At 40.0% G+C, this 5602-nt stretch overlaps 1 pseudogene; it reads left to right on the top strand.

Moving 5' to 3' along the window:
• Positions 1-2127: 2127 nt before the first annotated feature.
• On the top strand, positions 2128-4307 carry LOC118576688 (annotated as a pseudogene).
• The last annotated feature ends 1295 nt before the right edge of the window (positions 4308-5602 follow it).

Here is a 5602-nt window from a genome sequence, read left to right as displayed (position 1 = left end):
AAGTTGCAAGGGACACAACTGGCTCCAGGCCTCTTTCTTCTTTGTTGGAATTTGCAGGCAATCTTAAATACCTTGCCTTAAATGCCTTCTAGATCCACTGCCTCGTCTCTGCTTCATGTGCATAAGGCATGTTCCCTCCTTCATTCATTCATTCATTCATTCAATCACTCATTTTCTCTCTCTCCCTGTCTCATCTCTCCTTTTGTCTTTCTCTCCCCCATTCCTATGTTCATAAAGACATTTTTCATACCAGTTTAAGCACATGCCTTGTTCCTAAACTCCAGTGTGGCCTCAACTTGCTGGTTTCTGTAAGACCCTACTTAGAAATAAAGTTGGCATTGCCCTTTACTGGTATAGGGCTTCAACATCTGTAAAAAGCACAGATCACCAGTCAGCCTTTTTCAGGCCTAAGGTCCAAGGTAAATGCTTTGGAAGGAAATAATCCAGAGATCTGGAGTACATGCATTCCAGGCTGACTATGGGCTGGTTCCTCTTCACAGGGCCTGTCAGGATAAGGAGAAAAGTTAGGTGTGGCTTAAATAAAGCTCAGTTTTGCAAGAACCCTGAGTCTCTCTTGTTGCCTGTTCCTTGCTTGTCCTTCACATGTTCTTTAATAGATATTGTACCCAGAAATAGCAGTGCTACCTTTAAAATTATATGTGAGTTGTCAGGAGTGGCTCCAAACGAAGGAATTCGGCTTTTGTTGGCTGATTAAAGCACCACAGCAGTGATTTAAACCATGTTCTCCCCCTTGACTGCATGCTGGTTTGTGTACGTGTTGTGTTTTATTTTTCCTACTCATGATACCTTACATAGCCAAGGGTAACTTCTCACTACTCTTTCCTCAGTCTCTCAGTTTCAGGTTTGGTCATCATACTCTTTCTAGGAGTGTTTGCTTTTGATGTCTTAGGGTTCATCTGTGCTCGGATGTCTATAGCCAGACCTGTCAACAGCTCCTCACAACTTCACTAACATCCTCATGGCTGGAGTGAGCTCTGCTGAGGCTCCAGGGGAAATTTATATTACATATATGACTTTCTTTGTTTTGACTCCCCCAAACTGTAACAGTCTGAGGATCTTCCCCGGGTAATTGTTCACTTTAGGGGACTCATACTCCCTCCTCTGCGTGTCCTGTAAATTCTCAGCATCTTTTATATCTCATCTTATGAGTGTGGCTCTTCAAGAGGAAAAGTATTAATCCTGACATTTTTGGAAAGTGAGCCTTCAACTCCCCACAGATAAAAAGTTTCTAGTGGAGCAGAGAGCTAGATCTCTGGCTTTGGAAGGAGGAGGTACTCAAGGGACCGTGGAGAGTCTCCTTGAAATGGCACCTTGAATTTATGTCAGTTTGGGGTGAGATAGTTAGCAGGGAGGCAAGGGCTGTACACAATGACATATGCAATATTCTATTGTATCCTGGAGAGCCCTGGTATCTCCTGTGATGTCACCAGTGTTATGACAACACTAACTGCAGTGGGGCATTTGTTCAATGCCTTTACTGATGACCTACAGGCATGTTTGCAAGACTTGTAGGCTACTTTGGCAAGAGAATGGAGAGCACGAGACCAGAAAGAGACGGAGGGACAAACATTGGGAAATAAGTGCCCATGGAGAAGGAACAGTGAGTTCTGGGCAGGGAATAGAAGGTAAGAGAGTTCTGCCTCATAGTTTTCCAAACAACAATAGAAGAGAATCAAAGAAACAGAATTCACTCATGGTAAAACTTTACTATTTGATATTTTTTAAGCCTTTGTCTGAATGTTTTTGCTCTCTGTATCATCTTTGCCCTTCATGAGTAGGTTTCGCATTTAATGTGCTCTTTGGTGGAATATGAATTTGTGAGTGCCCAAACATTTAATAATACTTCCTTCATAATGACAGAATAGCACCAACAGCTCCATTGGCAGAGGGAAAATATAACATTTTAAGTTTCCTAATGATGACTTACAATGATGTTTTTCTACTTAATGGTGTTCCAATTGAATTGATTGTTAGATTTATTGCCTTGAAATTCCAATGAGCTCCTAGCAGTCTACTTCCTCCCCAGATTCAGTGATCATTCTGTGAGATAAGAATAAAAGAATGGAGTTGCTTCAGTGTGGTGGTGCAACTGGTCACTCAGCAAAGATGCCTGAGGAAACCCAGACCCAAGACCAACCAATGGAGGAGGTCGAGACTTTTGCCTTTCAGGCAGAAATTGCCCAGTTAATGTCCTTGATATTCAATACTTTCTATTCAAACAAAGAGATCTTTCTCAGGGTGCTGATTTCAAATTCATCAGATGCTCTGGACAAGATCAGATATGAGAGTCTGATGGACCCTAGTAAATTAGACTCTGGAAAGGAGCTGCACATTAATCTTATTCCTACCAAACAAGATCAAACCCTCACTATTGTGGATACCAGAATTCGAATGACCAAGGCCAACCTGATCAATAACCTTGGTATTATTGCCAAGTCTGGTACCAAAGCCTTCATGGAGGCTTTGCAGGCTGGTGCAGATATCTCTATGATTGGCCAGTTTGGCGTTGGTTTTTATTCTGCATATTTGGTTGCTGAGAAAGTGACTGTGATCACCAAACATAGTGATGATGAGCAGTATGCCTGGGAATCCTCAGCAGGGAGCTCATTCACAGTGAGGACTGACACAGGTGAACCAATGGGCCATGGAACAAAGGTTATCTTACACCTGAAAAAAGACCAAACCAAGTATTTGGAGGAACAGAGAATAAAGGAGATTGTGAAGAAACATTCTCAGTTTATTGGATATCCCATTACTCTCTTTGTGGAGAAGGAACGTGATAAGGAAGTCAGTGATGATGAATCTGAAGAAAAAGAAGATAAAGAGGAAGAGAAAGAAAAAGAAGAAAAGGAGTCTGAAGACAAGCCTGAAATAGAAGATGTTGGTTCTGATGAAGAAGAAGAAAAGAAGGATGGTGACAATAAGAAGAAGAGAAGAGAAAAGTACATTGATCAAGAAGAACTCAATAAAACAAAGCCTATTTGGACTAGAAATCCTGATGACAATACTAATGAAGAATATGAAGAATTTTACAAGAGCTTAACCAACAATTGGGAAGAACATTTGGCAGTGAAGCATTTTTCTGTTGAAAGACTATTGAAATTCTGGGCCCTTCCTTTTATCCCAAGACAAGCTCCTTTTGATCTGTTTGAAAACAGAAAGAAAAAGAACACCATCAAGTTGTATGTGCACAGAGTTTTCATCATGGATAACTGTGAGGAGTTAATCCCATCTGAATTTCATTAGAGGAGTGGTGGGTTCTGAGGATTTTCCTCTAAATATTTTCCATGAAATGTTGCAGCAAAGCAAAATTTTGAAAGTTATCAGGAAGAATTTGGTCAAGAAATGTTTAGAACTATTTACTGAACTGGCAGAAGATAAAGAGAACTACAAAAAGTTTTATGAGCAGTTCTCAAAAATATAAAGCTTGGAATTCATGAAGACTTCTCAAAATTGGAAGAAGCTTTCAGAACTGTTGCGGTACTACACATCTGCTTCTGGAGATAAGATGGTTTCTCTCAAGGACTATTCCACCAGAATGAAGGAAAACCAGAAGCACATCTACTTTATCACAGGTGGGACCAAGGACCAAGTTGCTAACTCGGCCTTTGTGGAACATCTCCAAAAGCATGGCTTGGAAGTAATCTATATGATTGAGCCCATTGATGAGTATTGTGTGCAACAGCTGAAGGAATTAGAGGGTAAGACCTTGGTGTCGGTTACCAAAGAAGGACTGGAACTCCCAGAAGATAAAGAGGAGAAAAAGAAACAGGAAGAGAAAAAGACAAAATTTGAAAACGTCTGCAAAATTATGAAAGATATTTTGAAGAAAAAGGTTGAAAAGGTGTTGTATCAAACCGATTGGTGACATCTCCATGCTGTATTGTCACTAACACATAAGGGTGGACAGCAAACATGGAGAGGATCATGAAAGCTCAAGCCCTCAGAAATAACTCAACAATGGGTTACATGGCAGCAGAGAAGCACCTGGGAAATAAAGCCTGATCACTCCATTATTGAAACCCTACATCAAAAGGCAGAGGCTGACAAGAATGACAAGTCTGAAGGATCTGGTCATCTTGCTGTATGAAACTGTACTCCTGTCTTCTGGCTTCAGTTTGGAAGATCCCCAGACACATGCTAACAGGATCTACAGGATGATCAAGCTTCATCTAGGTATTGATGAAGATGATCCTACTGTGGATGATACCAGTGCTGCTGTAACTGAAGAGATGCTACCCCTGGAAGGAGATGATGACACATTGCACATGGAAGAAGTAGACTAAAACTTCACCAGAACTATATGTTGATGCTTACTTTCATTGCCTTCTCGGATAATTTATTTTCCCAGGATTTTTGTTTATTTTTGTTAACATTTAAAAACATCTGTGTGGCATGTAAACTGAGGGGAAGATAAAATTTCCTTTCTACTTGTGTTAACTGTGAGACTATAGATTTGATTCAACAGCGTTAAGTAGAACGTTTGTTGTAAGACATAAATGTAACCTATTAACTTTGTGGTCTGAAGTGTTTAGCTGTTCAGGAAGCTGGATTCCTTAGGTAGACCAAATATTTGTCCACTAATTTGGAAGTATTCTGAGATTTGCTTCATGTTTTAAAAGCGAAAAGGAATTAAGATGGCATAAAGTTAAATTCATCCCTGTAGTAATTCTGCATGTTCTAGTCTTGAAGAAGACAAGCTAAAAACAACCAGAATTCCCCATGTGGCTTGTTTTCCCAAAGACCAAGAAACAAAACTCTACACTTCCCCTAGGTCTTGTAACCCAGCAAGGCTTGTAAAATGGGAAATATAGTGCCTCAGGGGTCATATTCTACTTTAAAAGGTAAATACAGATGAGATTTAAAAAAAAAAAAAAGGTGTGGGAAAAAAGAATAAAAGAATGGTGCCCCATTATTTTATTATTTTAGTGCCCCATAACTTAACTTTGATTATATAGATTTACAGCATATGACTGAGAATATTATCTTACTCAATATTACATTATATATAAAGAAAATAGAAATAAGAAAACAACACTGTATTTGGCTGGTTTTGTGTGTCAACTTGACACAAGCTAGAGTCATGAGAGAGGAAGGAGCCTGAGTTGTCGGAAATGGCCACCATAAGATCCAGCAATAAACCATGTTTCTCAATTAGTGATTGATGGGGGAGAGCTCAGCCCATGGTGGATAGTACCATCCCTGGGCTGCTCGTCCTGGGTGTCTATAAGAAAAGCAGGCTGCAGCAAGCCAGGGAAAACAAACCAGAAGCAGCTTTCCTCCACGGCCTGTGCATCAGCCCCCATCCAGGTTACAGCCCTACTTGAGTCCTGTTCTGATTCCTCCAATGATGGACTATGATCTGGAAGTATAAGCCAAATAAACCCTTTCCTCCCCAACTTTGCTTTTTTGGCCATGGTGTCTCATTGCAGCAATGGAAACCCTATCTAAGACAAGCATTTATCTCATTAATGTATACATGCTCATTTTATTAACAAAGAGGAAAAATATCATTTATGATTAATTTAATAATTTCTTTTTTAACAGCTGAAGGGCACTCAGATATTTTGCTGGCACACTC

Source organism: Onychomys torridus, unplaced genomic scaffold, assembly GCF_903995425.1.
Source record: "Onychomys torridus unplaced genomic scaffold, mOncTor1.1, whole genome shotgun sequence".
NCBI lineage: Eukaryota > Metazoa > Chordata > Mammalia > Rodentia > Cricetidae > Onychomys > Onychomys torridus.
Note: the sequence above shows the minus strand (reverse complement) of the source record. Positions and strands in the feature narration are given on the sequence as shown.